Source organism: Pinus tabuliformis, chromosome X, assembly GCF_031772625.1.
Source record: "Pinus tabuliformis cultivar Carrire ecotype Pingquan chromosome X, CPIR1, whole genome shotgun sequence".
NCBI lineage: Eukaryota > Viridiplantae > Streptophyta > Pinopsida > Pinales > Pinaceae > Pinus > Pinus tabuliformis.
This window is the reverse complement of record NC_142308.1, coordinates 421,885,209-421,901,403: the sequence shown is the minus strand read 5'-3', so window position 1 is coordinate 421,901,403 and position 16,195 is coordinate 421,885,209. Positions and strand designations below refer to the sequence as shown.

Below are 16,195 nucleotides of genomic sequence, written 5' to 3'. Positions count from 1 at the left end.
CAGGGACGAAATACATCAAGAACGAACAAAGACTATCAGGTAAACCAGGGGCAATCTGTCTTAAGGATGAACAAAAGCTACAACCAACCACAGGTAAAATCTTCTCAATTTGCTTCAAGAATGGATGACAATAGAAATTACAATCATTTGGCCGGTAGATTTGATAATCGCAGAAGTTTCTTCAATGGGCAATGTTTCTCTTGCCATAACTTTGGTCACAAAGCAGCTCAATGTGTTGCATATAAAACAATCATGACTAGAGAAGCTCAAAAACAAAGAAGTATGATCGGGATTACAAAAAGGACCTATAACAACTTTTCGGCTCTTGAAAATGAAGTTGAATGTTCTATTTGCAATAACTTTGGTCATGAAGATTCTGAATGCAGGAGCAGGTTTCAGCAGACAAAGGAACAAGCCTCAAGCACCAGAACATGGAGAATAAAGGAACCACAAACAGAAAGATGTGGGATAGCCTTTTATGCAGAGGGACAGGAAAATCTATGGTACATCGACAGTGGATGTTCAAAGCATATGACAGGTGATAAAGAAAAACTTGAATCATATTCTGCTTTAGAAAAGGGAAAGAAAGTTTCTTTTGGAAATGATACTCCAGCAGCTATAAAAGGAAAAGGCACAGCTCAGTTAAAAGAAAAGGTCAAAGCTGGAAATGTTTTGTATGTTGATGGCTTGAAGCATAACCTTCTGAGTGTCAGTCAGATGTGCGATCAAGGAACCGAGGTAATATTTCGATCAAATGGATGTAGCGTTCGTGATCTTGATACAGGGAAAACAGTGATCAAAGGTAGAAGAACTCCAAATAATCTATACATATTTGAAGAAGGACAACAACAATGCTATTTGAGCAAGGATGATGAACATTGGTTATGGCACCGGAGGTTGGGGCATCTAAGCTTTTCACAAATAAGGAAGGCATGCAAATATCAGGCAGTTCGTGGTCTTCCAGATATCAAAATTCCAGACAACACTATATGCAAATCATGTCAGTTTGGTAAGCAAACCAGAACCAACTTCCCGGAGAAGGAAGGATCAGCCAGCAGGCCTCTTGAACTAGTCCATACAGATGTATGTGGTCCTTTCAGGACGAGGTCACCTCGAGGAGAAGAATACTTGATATTATTCATTGACGATTTCTCCAGGTTTGTTTGGTTAGGACTTTTGAAGCACAAAGACGAAGCATTCGAAAAATTCAAATCCTTCAAAGCCTTGGTTGAAAATGAATCAGGTTACAAAATTAAGTGCCTCAGGTCCGACAGAGGTGGGGAGTTTACCTCAAATGAATTTTTCGATTTCTGTGAAGAACATGGGATAAGAAGGGAATTCTCTACAGCTAGAACTCCTCAGCAAAATGGAGTGGTGGAAAGGATGAACAGAACAGTCCAACAAATGGCCCGTGCTATGCTTGATGAGTCCGGAACTCCCGCAACTTTCTGGGGTGAAGCTGCATATGCTGCGGTTGTTATTCTCAATAAAACAAATGTCCGAGTGAACAACACTCAAACTCCTCATGAACTCTGTTATGGTGAGACTCCTTCGGTAAAACACTTCAAAATCTTTGGGAGCAAATGCTATATTAAGAATACTGATGAGCAACTTGGCAAACTTGAACCTAGAGCAGATGAAGGCATTCTTCTTGGTTATTCTCCACACAGCAAAGCATATAAGTGCTACAATAAAAGACTTGGAAGAATTGTTGACAGCATTGATGTAGTGGTTGATGAAAAAGGATACATTCCTAGGCAAGTAAATCATGAAAATATCGAAGAAGATGAAGACTACCCTCAAAGACAGAATGATGAAGAAGAAGAACCTCAAGAAGCACCAGAGGAACAGATAAGGGTAGAAGAGAAGACTCCATCCAGGTACGTTTAGAAGAATCATCCAGAATCTCAGATTTTGGGGCAAAAAGAAGCAGGTGTACAAACAAGAAGAACAATTGCAGAAGCTTCAAGCTATTTGGCATTACTCTCATCCACTGAACCACAAAATGTAAAAGAGGCATGCAAAGATGAATGTTGGGTCAAAGCAATGGATGAAGAACTTGAGCAGATCGAAAAGAACAACACTTGGGAGTTGGTTCCTAGACCAAAGGATAAGAATGTTATAGGGACAAAATGGGTCTTCAAAAATAAGTTGAATGAAAATGGGGAAGTAATTAGAAACAAGGCCAGACTTGTTTGTAAAGGGTATGCGCAGCAAGAAGGAATAGATTTTGAAGAAACTTTTGCTCCTGTTGCAAGACTTGAGGCCATCCGAATGTTCCTTGCTCTCTCAAGCTTTCAAAAGTTCAAAGTATTTCAAATGGACGTGAAATCAGCCTTTCTGAATGGAGACTTAGAAGAAGAAGTATACATTGAACAGCCAGATGGTTTCATTCTTGGAAATGATCCAAATCTTGTATGCAGATTGAAAAAGGCTCTCTATGGTCTTAAACAAGCTCCAAGGGCTTGGTACTATCGTTTGGACAAATATCTTCATCAACAAGGTTTTTCAAAAGGATCAACAGATAGCAATCTTTATATAAAAATTGAAAATGACAAATTGCTGATACTTGTTGTGTATGTAGATGACATTATCTTTGGCAGCAATGAAGAATCTATGAGTCAAAGCTTTGCCTTGGTGATGCAGAAAGAATTCGAAATGTCCTTACATATTTTCTGGGCCTGCAAATCCAACAAAAGGAAGGAGGGATCTTCTTGTCTCAAACCAAGTATCTCAAGCAGATTTTGAAGAAATATGGCATGGAAGATGCAAAACCAGTATGTACACCCATGGTCACAGGATGTAGCCTCAGTGCAAATGATGAATCAGCAGCAGTACATCAACCAACCTACAGATCTATGATTGGAAGTCTACTTTATTTGACAGGTACCCGACCAGACATCATGCATGCAGTGGGAATAGTTGGAAGATTTCAGGCAAATCCAAAGGAAACTCATCTTCAGGCAGTAAAGAGAATCTTCAAATATCTTCAAGGGACTCAAAATTATGGCTTATGGTATCCTAGAGATACAGATCTCACACTTCATGCTTATACTGATGCAGATTGGGCCGGAAGCGTGGATGACAGGAAGAGCACAAGTGGTGGTGCATTCTTTATGGGTTCCAGATTAGTATCTTGGTTCAGCAAGAAACAGAGTTTGATTGCCTTGTCTACAGCTGAAGCAGAATATGTTGCTGCTGCATCTTGCTGCACTCAACTCCTTTGGATGATGCAGACCTTGCAAGATTTTCAAATCACTTGTACACCACCCATCTCCATCTTATGTGATAATACAAGTGCAATCAGCATTTCAAAGAACCTAGTCATGCATTCAAAAACCAAGCACATACCAATCAAGTATCACTTTCTCCGGGAACAAGTGCTTGAACAAAAGGTCAAGTTGGAGTATGTTCCTTCTAAGGAACAGGTTGTTGATATACTCACCAAACCATTGCCTAGGGAGACCTTTGAATACCTCAGGCAAAAGATGGGGGTTGTTGATGCATCATCTTGTTGTTGAATCTCTTCTGATTGTTGGTTGTACGCAAGGTTCATCTGAAGTATATGCGTACATGTGCTGGGTTGCGGATTGGTCAAAGATCGAATGGCACAGGTTCAGGGGGAGCATATCATGCATTGTTGGCATTATGGAGGAAGTACAGAAGGAGATCATGGATGCTAGTCTGAATATTGCTGCAATACGTCTCTATCTCTTTCATGGTCATTTATGGTGTTTGATGGATTATGGTTCTTCTTTGCAGATCTGGTTTATAGTCAGGGGGAGCATGTTCTTAGGGGGAGCATAACCCTTTTCCCTTGATGTCAAAGGGGGAGAGTGATTGGTTGTTGTTGCTATCAAGTCCAAAGGGGGAGATTGTTGGCATTATGATACATATGTTGTACTTGATGGCAACCCACTCATCACAAATGATAAATTATAGTGCAGCAAATTTATTTGATAAATTATAGTGCAACAAAGTTTCCTTCATGTAAAAAAAAATAAAAATAAAAAATTCACGCACTTTTATGCAGAGAAAAGTTTATTTCATGTAGAGAAAAGTTCACGCACTTTTATGCAGAGAAAAGTTTATTTCATGTAGAGAAAAGTTCACGCACTTTTATGCAGAGAAAATTTTATTTCATGTCGAGAAAAGTTCAAGCACTTTTATGCAGAGAAAAGTTTATTTCATGGAGAGAAAAGTTCACGCACTTTTATGCAGAGAAAAGTTTATTTCATGTAGAGAAAAAGTTCACGCACTTTCATGCAGAGAAAAGTTCCTTTCATGAAGAGAAAATTTCACGCACTTTCATGGTTGGCTCATGGTATTAGTCCAACAGTTTTTGATCCTATGGTTTTGGTCCGTGGTATTGCATCCAAAAGTGTTGATCTCACGCACTTTCATGGTTGGTTCATGGTATTAGTCCTATAGTTTTTGATCCTATGGTTTTGGCTCGTGGTATTGCATCCAAAAGTGTTGATCTCACGCACTTTCATGGTTGGTTCATGGTATTAGTCCAACAGTTTTTTGATCCTATGGTTTTGGACCGTGGTATTGTGGAAGGCCTAAGACTATAAAAGAGGAAGGAGATCATTTGGCAAAGTATCATCGAATGAATTGAATATCTAATAAGTGCTAGATCTGAAATATTTGTGATTGGGTTATGGTGCAGATCTGGATCTGAATGAAGGAGGAACCTTAGCACATAAAGAAGGATGAGTTCTTTTGATGGGTCATAATCTTTATGCTTGAATAATAGTATCTTTGCATGATTTTGATCTGTTATATGAGGCGCATGCTTGATCTATAAATCTGACAATCTGGGTTAATTAGTGTCTGAATATTTGAAAGAAGGAATTATCCTTTATAGATCTGCACGCAGATTTCAGGTTGTTGAAGTAATGTATATCTTTAAATTATGATCTAGCTGCCTCTATCTATTGCTGCAGTATTCTGGGTTCAGAATTTGGTGTGTGGTTATTGTTACTGTGTTCTGGGTACAGCTGTCAGAGAAGTGTTTACTTGATTCAGTGCTAATTGGGAAAATGAGATTGTTTGATGCAGATATACTTGATGATTGATTGATGTTCATGGATCCAGTCTGAAAATTTATGAAACGTGGTCCCTGGAAGAAAGAGAAGGTTGTAGCCTTCAGTAGGCCTGCACCTACGTACTAGTATCTTGGCTAGTACAAGAGCTAAGGGGGTTGTAGCTCCCTTCCAGGAGAAGCTGGAGAACGAGAGAGGGTTGTAGCTCTCTACAGGTTGTAGCCTGCGTACTGGTAAAGGACTGCACCAGTACAAAATCATTGTAAAAGAAGTTTCTAATTGAAAGAAGATAGAGACATATTGCAGCAGGTGGTTTTCACCCACATTGGGTTTCCACCTTATATCTGGTGTTCTTTTGTGTGACTATTTGCTTTTCTTGTTCCTGCTCATTATTTTATGATACTGACATACAAAGTAATGATCAATATTTGAAGAATTATTCAAAGTATAAATAAGGAAGATAGATTGATAAGAATTTGATAATACTGATTCACCCCCCCCTCTCAGTATTATTTCCAACAAACCCCCCTTCTTATTGAGTGTTATTCCTAATACTAAATAAGAGGGGACCCTTAGTTAAAAATCTAAAAAATTAAAATAGTGTTTAAATTTTATTTTTAAATAAAATTACCATCATAAGCTTAGGAAACCCTCTTGGAAAATCCAAAAAGCTAAGTTTTATGATAAGGTAAAGAAAAATCTTTCCTTAGGAAATATCGCATCGCATAAGATAGCGGGACGCCACCTTACAAGCACACTTCCAATATTTGCAAGATCGCGATATGCGATAATAAACAAATATCTCATCGCATTCAACACAATTCACGTTGAAATACTTTAAAATTTGCCGATATGTGATAACGCCGGTCGCAAGATCGCATCTCGCAGGAAACAGGTAAACGAAGTCTGTCATACATAACATTTCTGCAATTTGCGATATTGCGATTTGCGATATTGCGATTTCGCGATGCAGCGATAATACTATAATGCGATGTCACAAGCGATCGATATTGCGATATTGCGATATTGCGATGTTGCGATCTGCGATGCTACAAAGCAAATCACAAAATCGCTTTGTCGCAGATCTTTCGGGCGCGTTATTCAAGACAAGTATTTTCCTTAAGCTGACACCTGGTTATGCGCTTTAATGCTAATAAATGAGGTAGTTGCCAGTTATTATGGATTATGGGTGTGTGCTTATCGAAAGAATCATTTCACGTAAGGTGGTATGCTTGATATGTCTGCGGCATTTAAAACTTTTCCCATCACCCTTCCTTGTCATTCATTTTCGATTCACTTGTGAATTGCAGGAACGGAGAGCAGAGGCCAATACAAAGCATTACACAGGTTGAAATGGGAAAGAAAGGCAAAGCCCCGAGCTCAGAAGAAAAGGAAATGGCGCCCTTATATACGGACACGACAGCAAGCAGTATTATTGATTGTGTAAATGAAAATTTGCACAAGGAAAATTTGATTGCAGAGACCACTCCAGGATATTTACCTAATGCACAACAACTACAGGCAGATTGGAAACAGAGAGCTCAAGAAAAGGCACAAGCAATCCAAGGGTTAACCAGGTTGAACTAGGATTATTACTGGGCTTACTTGGTAAAGCCACATAGCCAATGGATGACTGTTAAGTGTATCATCAATTCGGCCGAAAAGATGGAGCCAGCGCTTGTCGATTATGTTTTCTCAGCTCAGCTAAAAGTGGAAGTCAGCCAGCCAACCCTTCTCAAACAGATGCTGCATGCGTGTGATTTCAAGGACTAAATACAGAAATAGTTTAATGTTAGATTTAATTTTAACTTTAATTTTGTTTTTTTCCTGAAAAGAGGACGATCATTTAAACCACATCCTATATTTTTGTAATAATTTATTTTTAGAATTAGTTTAGTAGTATTTAAACCCCTCTCATGCATTTAGAGAGGGGTCCTGAAATTTATCAAAAACTTATCCCCAAAACATGCACTTTTGTACCCTCTGAGGAGGTTTTGATGAATGAATGGAACAAGATTTATTAACGTTTGCATTTGATATCTCCTACTGATGTTGCACTTTTGTACTCTTAGTGGATATTTGATCAAGGAGAGATAAATCGTGATCACTTGAAGCTCATGAGTAGGACTAGTTATAAATGGTATTTCTATCTCTTAACTATTTCTGCCTTGTGTTAGAGTGATTTCCAGTTCAGTTATTTATATATTAATGTATGAATGCTTGAGTTATCATTTGGCACTTTTGTACGGTGATAGCTATTTATTTATGCTTAGTGTATGAATAGCTCATTATGCGATATGTTTTTGCACAACTGTTTCGTCTAACTTTTTATACGAAGTAGTTCATCTGTACTGAATTCTTTTCTCATAACCGCTGAATGATCTTTATTACTAGTTGTTGTTTGAAATCATTTTAGATCGCATAGAAGAAAAATCACACCCCGGGTTAGTGTAGATTTACATATTCCTATTATTAGAATGCAGTTTCCTTATTATTAGACTAGAATTAGAGTAGAAGTATTCCATTTAGAAACTGTTAGAAACAGAAATATTCATATTTTTCACACACACACTGAAATTGGGAAACTGGTCCCACATCCCCAGTCGGACCCGCTATACCAAACGGAAAATGAGCTGCCAACCAAGGTCCAGACCGGGCGGGTATCCCCCTTGTTGTAGACTCGATTTTTTGGGCTTCAGCAGACACATATTCCAAGCTGAATGGTGGGAAAACGTCCTAGTGGGTGTTCATTCGGTTTATTATGGCTAAGGAAATTGGAAAAGGCTTTGGAAAGACATGAGGCATTAATTGGCATATTATTTATGAAAACAAAGGAAATTAGGAGAAGAGGAAAGTGAAAGGTTACAGGGTGCATGTGAGGAGGAAAATGAAGGAAAGTAATGGGAAATGAAGAAAATAGAGGCCTCATTAATAAAAATCCTTTTGAGAATCAGTGGCTAGAATTGGTCACTTTAAGCTTAGTTGGTTCAGTTTTGGAGCTCTTTCTCTATTCTCTCTCTCTCATACTCTTGGATACTTAGAGTTTTCTTGGAGCATTCTTTGAGGGTGTGGTATACTTGGATTTTTTGAGCAAGAAAGTGCAAGAGGACATTGGGATCAACAACTATAGTGGGATTTTCTTGCAGGTATCGAGTTGAATATATGTTTTTTTCATTAGTTTTAGCATGCATGGCATATGCATGTGGTTTCTTGGTTATGATTTGTCATGGGCATGGAGGATTTATTGGATTGACAGTGGATTTTCCTAGCCTTCCCATTTCCTGGATAGCCATGGAGATTGTTGGTTTATTTCCTTGTTTTGTTTTGGTTGGTTCTCATGTTTCCTTAGCTTGGGTTGATTTATTAGTTCCTGGAAGCCCTGGTTGGACAAACGCTCTGGAATCCCTATAATAGAATGGGTTGAGTTACTAGTCCTGGAAGTCTTGGTTGAAAAAACGCTCTAGAAGCCCATGGTGGGTTCAGTTACTAGTCATGGAAGCCTTGGTTAGACAAATTCTTTAGAAGCCTGGTGGCAGCTGGGAGTTTAATTACTAGTCCTGGAAGCCTTGGTTGGAAAAAATGCTCTGGAAGCCCTAGAAGGCTTGGATTGAGACCAATCTAATGATGGTTTTGTGATGTTTGACCATGATGTGGAATCATTGTTTGATGGGTTGAGGTGGTTTGGCCTCTCGAAGTCTTGGATGGTTTTTATTAGTGTGTTTTATGAGATCCCACATTCATACTTGAAATATGGCACTGGGGTGAATGGCTGAAGAGAGAATTGGCTCAACCATTCTATGATCAGGTGGAACGTGGTAGTCCCATGCCGGGTTGCATATTGCATCATTAATATGAGGTTATTTCTCCTTTTTATCTCATGAGTATTATATTGATTTATACGTGGATTCTATGGCTATTGTATCCTTGGTATTTCCTTTATTATTATTTGGTTATGAGTATGTATTATGATAGTGGCTATGTATGGCTCCCATCATGTTTTTACTTGTATATGAACGAAAAATGTATCTATGGCCTAATGGATGAAACTGCAGCTAAAGTGATAAGGAAACAATGCCTCATAATGAATCTCAGATAAGTATAAGACGCCTAAGCTTAGATCTATTGTTTACACCTGTAGATTACATATTTGTGATATGTTTGACGAAATTCCTGTCATGGATAGTAGGGGTCCATTCAAGGTCTTATTCAAGTAATTTCATTAGTACTATTATTTCCATGTTATCTTACTGTTCTAAAGATGTCATTCAATTTTGGGCAGTGACCTAGGCTCTGGGCCTGAAAAAATGGATTAAATCTTGGGGACGTTGTCATAGTACTGTACAAAATAGTCCATGGACACTAGCTTGTAGGCATGTGAGTGCGTCCAGAGGTCCCTGGATGTTGGCATGCTCATAGCATGAGAGCGTCTAGAGGTCAAGTGGTTCAAAATCTCAGTGGGGCCTAAGGGCTGGTTGGTAGAAAGGTTGGGTTAGTTCCTGAGGGTCCTAATGTTGATGTTGAATGTCTGTATGGTGTGTTTTCGTTGGTTCCACTTCCTTAATGTGACTTAGGAGGTCGAATCATATCATAGTGGCCTCTCGTCGCATGTTTACCCTAGCTAGCCAATTGCTTGGGTAGATGTGGGAGGAGGGTGTTGCATTAGGTCTCTGGGATTGGGTGGGACCCACACATGTTTAGAAAGGCTCATACATTATAATACAAAAATGGGGATTCTTGTTGTGTTTGATAATATGAATACATCTAAGCAAGCATGCAAGTCTACACTTGTACACATGCCCCATTGCTTCTCGCCTTGGTTGGTGTGTTATTCTGGTTTGAAATTTGAATTACATTGAGTGGATATGATGCCTTTCAATACTTGTTTAAAATTCTATTTGTTTTCTTTTAACTATAACTAAGAGTTGTGTTTTTGCCTTTATTTAGCGAACCAAGAAATAATAACGTCTTTGTGGCTATACCCCGGTGCACTCACCGCCATGGAACTCACTCACAGAGTGTGAAGTTTTGAAAATGGAGCTAGTGGAAATCATACGTGTAACGATAGATGTCACGAGAATAGAGCTAGAGCTATTATATAGGTTTCATGAGCTACTAAAAATGGTAGACGAAATTGCCAAGTTAACAGATTCAAAAGAAAGGCGTATCGGCCTAAATATAAACATGATCTCATCATTCAAATGATGAAGTTTAAAATACAAAAAAATAGAAATCATTAATACTTTGACTAAAATATTTATGATAAAATAATTAAAGTAAGACATGGGCTAAATACAATGTTGATCCAGTCACTCTTATTAAAATATGCATTGAGAAAATAGCTCAAAATGTTGGAATTAAACACGAAATGTCAAAATGGTTTGTGTGTGTGTGTGTATAATTTTACCAGAAAATTTATAAATAAATATGTAATATCAATAGTTTCATCTAAAAAGCGTTATGGTAAATGTAATGAAATCATTCATTGCTTTTCATGGTTTAGTAAAAAGTAAATAACCGTTGTCACGCTATTCGCACCTTCTCACAGTTACTGTTTCTTCTCTTTTGAATTAAATTCACTGGCACACTGAAACCTTTTGAATTTTGACTTGTACTCAATGTAATATATTTCCATGTGTATGCTAACATGACGATGTCATTGCTTAGAAATGGAACCGATGTAATGCTTTGGTATGTTTTGGTTGAATATTGTAAGCAAACCAACAAATAATGACTTATTTGTGGCTATACCCTGGCATACTCGCCGCCATGGAACTCACTCGTAGAATGTGAAGTTCCGACAATGGAATTAGAGAAAATCATAGGTGTAACGACATATGTCATGAGAATAGAGCTAGATCTATTGTACATGTGTCATGAGCTAGTAAAAATGGTAGATGAAATAGCGAGGTTAATGAATTCAAAAGAAAGGTCTATCAGCCTAAATATCTATTATAAAAAATTACAATGTCTAAGATATTAAAATAAAAAAATTAGTTACACAAACGGTGAGTGAAAAATATTCTTAATTATTTTTAAATAATTTTAAATTATGATAAAAATTGTAAAGACATAAGAGAATCTTATTTATTGTCGTGTTGACTTAATTTTATTTTATTTTTTATTGCATCATGATTTAAAATTGGATTGTGAAAATATATAATATAGGTGAGGTTTATTAAGGAAAATGATTTAACCAAGTCCATTCAATAATAACAATTAGCACGGGAAAAAATATAAAGAAACTCATCAAGGGAAAAATCATTGTAATAAAATAAATGATTTTTTAAAAAGATAATTATTATAACAAACTATTTATTTAACTTTAAATTTATACTCATCTAAATTCAGCAACAAATAAATACTCTATGGGAGAATTTCTATGTCGAAAAAATCAAATTGTAATGAAGTATCTTGTGTCGTCTTAATCATGTGGCAAAGAATTCAAATGTAATAAAATATCTAATATAAAAATTAAAATGTCTAGTATATTAAAATAAAAAAATTAGTTACACAAATGCTTAAGTTTGAGTGCAAAAGATTCCTAAAATTTATTTTATATTTTATATTTTTAAATAATGATTAAAATTGTGAAAAAAAGAAAGAGAAAAGCTTATTTATTGTAGCCTTGAATTAGATTTTATTTTTTATATTGCATCATGATTTAAAATTGAATTGTGAAAATATATATTATAAGTAAGGTTTATTGAGGAAAATGATTGAACCAAGTCCATTTAATAACAAAAATCAACAAGGGAAAATATTAAAGAAAATCAATAAGGATAAATAGTATAATATGCAATGTTGTTGCTTTTGTTTTTCAAACTGGTCATGGTTAGTAAAAGCTTGAAACATAATGACAACAATTTTTTTTTAAAAGAAAATGTTAATTATGGAAAAATCTATAAAATTGGATTTTTTTTTAAATTAATTTATGAGGACACTTGCCAATTAGAGATTTTTTTTTTAAACAATTTTTAATTATGAAAATTTGATTTTAAACCACATAAAATTAGTCATCCACCAATAAAAATTTAGAAATTCAAATTTTAAAAATTCAAAAAAAAAATCAATTTCTAAAAAAAATAAGTTGAATATTTAATTTTACAAAAACTTTAATAAACTTTGGAAATAGTTTCTAAAAAATTGAAAATTAATCAAAAGTCAAAACATTTTGACCCAAACTAATTAATATACTTCACTTTTACAAAATATTTTTAAAAATATTCAATAAAAAATGATTTCAAAATTATATTTCCATAAGAATTTTTATAATAGAATGTTGTGTTTGAAGTTTTAATAGATTTCTAGAAAATTGAAAATAATGAAGATCATGATGATGATTAATGCCCATTAAGACCAATATGGTTTATCAGACCTTAAGAAAGTAAGAGATTAACTAAGACCCTTTAATTTTTTATTTCTATGATAAAAAAGAAGGGAGAAAAGCATTCTAAGATTGCTATAGTTTCTTAATAGGTCAATAATGTTGGTGGTATGGAAAATGTATTGAAAAGAACGGATGTGAGTCATGGTCAAGCAATCCAAGAGGAAGTGTTCTTCATCTTCAACTCTCTTAGCATCACAAAGGGGAGAGATTCTATTGTCCTGAGGTGTTTTAGGAATAGACCAACACTCAGTTTCACTTCAAAGCTCATGAGAATTAGTTCTTATCTTTACAATGTTCATTTTCTTCTTAGCATTGGTCAACACAAAAATATAATTCTAGTTAGCAAGAGTGGGGTTAATCACCTCCTTATAATACCTTAGCTTCATTTTTCCCTCCAGCTCTTTATTTTTTTTTTCTAAGTAAGGCTAAACTATTATATTACAGCAAGAGCAAAGTTACATCATCAAAATTACAACGGGGCCGCGGCCCTGTAAGATTTGTCCTAGGACAGACAGTAGACACCGGAGTATTCATGCCAGGAGTACATAGGACACATGGACAAAAACTTAGAGCAACACTCATGTAGCTGACACATGAACAAAAGCACTTGAAGAACATCGACACAGAACAGAGATAACAGAAAACCGACACAATTACATAGAGACAGAGTAACAGATTCATATATGACCGCGTAGGGAGCTGACAGAGAAAAATTCTTGCTGTAAAACCTGGAGCGCGAGCTGGGCATGTTAATCTTCATCAGTAGTCTGCGGTTCATCTTCCGCCTTGCAACAGGGAGGCTGGAGGATGGCCTTACCAGGGTTGCGCGTTCCACGGTCACTTGGGCCAGCTCCATAGTCACAAACAGGTTCTCTCGGGCCTGCTCCCGGGTCATGTATGGGCCGCATCATCTCAACAGCAGGGAATTCCATTTCCACCGTAGGAACAATCCCAGGAACATGCGGAGGGTTGGCACGGGGATTGCCTTCCTCATCTTCCCAAGGATTGCTGCAGTGCTCCACAGAGACAGTCACGAAGAAAGTAGAATTGGCTAAGGTGCAGGGAAGGCGGTATCTCACCATTGGGTGTTCCGTATGCCCACAGTCCATTCGCGCTGGAGGTTCCCCTATTCTGCCTCTGCCCGGGGGCCTTCCCCTCGGCCTTCTGCACTCAGAGGTTTCTTCAATTGAGGAAGAAGTCGAGGGGGCTCTTCCACTGTAGCCTCCCCTTCCACTGTTACCCCTTCCACGATTGCGCTGCATTCTGGTCCTCTGAACAGGGCGATCAATTCCCCAACGCAACACCACTGTTGGCACAGGTTTACTGCTAGACCGAATCCTAGCCTCCCAATTGCCCAAAGCTGTGGCTGCAGAGCCTTGACCTTCGCTCTCAAAGCTTGAATGAGAGCCGAGACTCTGAACCTCCACCACTTCCTTCGAAACCAGAACAAGAGCCAACGAGAGATGCGGGTAAGTAAGCACTGCCAAATTCTCAGAATCGCAACTGGCTTGCTTGTGAGCCTGCCAATTGCCCCACTCTGCAGCTGCTAAACACTTACATTCGCTCTCAGGGCCAGAATGAGAGCCGAAGTGCTGAACCTCCGTCACCTCCTGCAAGATCAGAACAGGTGCAGACGGGAAATGCGGGAGAATGTCCGAGAGATTGCAGTTATGAAGTGCCATGTTTCGCTTCTCAAGACGTGCCATGAATGTCGACAGGACGCCTCTGTCAACACCCTTAACTCCCTTCCTTGAATGCAGCGGGTTGGTGAATTTATGGTGTGTCCTCCTGGCATGCGTGGCTCGTCCGGGCGGACACCTGCCCTTCGGACGAGCCTTATGCGCCATATGTCTGGCAACCACCTGCATCCGGGGGAGAGAGATCCTTTTGCACCAGGGTGATGTAGTCTTTTTTGAGTTGTTCATCTTCAACTATGTCCAGGGGTCCTGAGAAGTGAGTTGAGGTCTGGGAAACTCCTTGGTTAGCCAGTCTATCGGCTACCTTATTTGCTGTTCTTCGCACATGCTGAAAGGTGAAGCTATGTGGATTTGTAAGCTTTGCTTCCAAGGCTTCCAACCTGCTCAGGAGTCTCCAGCTGGTCGCTACCTTGTCCGCTGTTGTTCCTGCTTGGATTTTCTTGCCTGCATTGATTAGGATGAGAGAATCGCCTTCAACCTCCAGTGGAAGGAAGTGAAGTTGCTCTGCGAAGCAGATCCCATGCCAAAGTCCTTCCATTTCCGCTACATTATTGGTATCTTTGCCGAGAGAGCCATAATATATGTACATGGGTTTGCCTGTGTGACTTCTGATGATTCCTCCATAGCCTGCCGGACCAGGATTACCCTTTGTTGCTCCATCAAAGTTGAGCTTGAAAGAGTTGAGAGCCGGAGGGGACCAAGAGGATGGAGAGGTGGGGCCGCGGGGGGGGCGCGTGGTGACCTTTGCAAAGGCTGAAAGGTCAAGATTCCATGCTTTAAAGATTTCCTTTTCTTGTTGCGTTTCTGGCATATCAGTGTCATACCAGGTTCTGATAGCTAAGGTTTCCTGGACATTTCTTTTATAGATGAGCCACAGGGCGTCTATTGTTCTGGAGGAGTTGTTGAAGATGCGTGAGTTACGCTCTTTCCAGAGCAGCCAGTACATGAAACCTGGAGTAAGATCCCATAAGGAGTTGAGTATTTGGCATCGAAATGGATGCTTGTCCCAGTTCCTTATATTGTCCGTCACATCTTCGCTCCTTGGTGCTGCTCTTTTGTTGCAGTGCTCCACCCTCTCCCATAGTTGCTTTGCTAGTGGACAGGACTCCATTAAATGGCTGATTGTTTCAGTGTGGAGATTACAGTTCGGGCATCTAGAGGGCCCGATGAATCCTCGCTTTAGCAAGTTATCCCAAGTGAGTATACGCCTCTTACTGAGCAACCATAGGAAAGTTGAGATTTTGGGCCAGAGCCCAGGAAGCCAGACTCGTGCCCAGATTTGGTCTTGATTCTCTTGGCTGTTTGAGTAGCGCAGCTGATGTGCTTCTTTCGTGGTAAATGTGCCCTTGTGCCTGTGACCCCATCTGAGCTTGTCCTGCTGGTTGGAGTAGCGTATTTTACGTTGCGCAAGTTCCTGGTCCAAGTCTGAGAATGTTTCACCTGCCCAGTCTCTTTGCCAGCTGTTTGCAGATCTCCATGTTTGGTATTCTTGATGGTGCGTTTGCTGCCAGAATTGATGCACGTGAATGAGGTTTTCTTGTTGCATATACGATTGCCAGAGTGGCATCTGGAATAGATTAGTCAGCTTGGGGAGTTGCTGCCACGAATCCTCCCAGAACTTGGCTGACGTACCTGAGTGTATTTCCCAAAAGCTATGGTCCTGTATGAAGCTGCTGTGTATCTTCGCCGCATTCCAGATTGGAGAGCCCTTGGCACTGGGGTTGATTCTGATTAGTTCTTGCCATTGACTTCCCATAGCGTATTTTGCTTGCCATAAGCGAGCCCAAGGTGTGTGAGGCTTGGAGAGCCAGTTCCACCACATGCGGGCTCCCATAGTGTTGTTGCTTTGAAGAGGATCTCGAAGCCCAAGGCCTCCCTCTGTTTTGGGTTTACATACATCTTTCCAATTCACGAGGGCCCATTTGCGGTTTCTGCCCGAGGAGCCCCAGAGGAAGTTTCGTTGAAGGTTGCGAATAGCTTTGAGGACCCATTTTGGAGCTGCCAGAGTGGAGAAGAGATACAGCGGCATAGCTTGAAGGACAGACTTGATCAGGACCAATCTG

The 16,195-nt window shown here is 38.9% G+C and overlaps 1 pseudogene; it reads right to left on the bottom strand.

Moving 5' to 3' along the window:
- LOC149140379 (arabinosyltransferase RRA3-like) overlaps positions 1-12,969 on the bottom strand; it is a 108,954-nt pseudogene extending 95,985 nt beyond the window's left edge.
- Between the last annotated feature and the right edge of the window lie 3,226 nt (positions 12,970-16,195).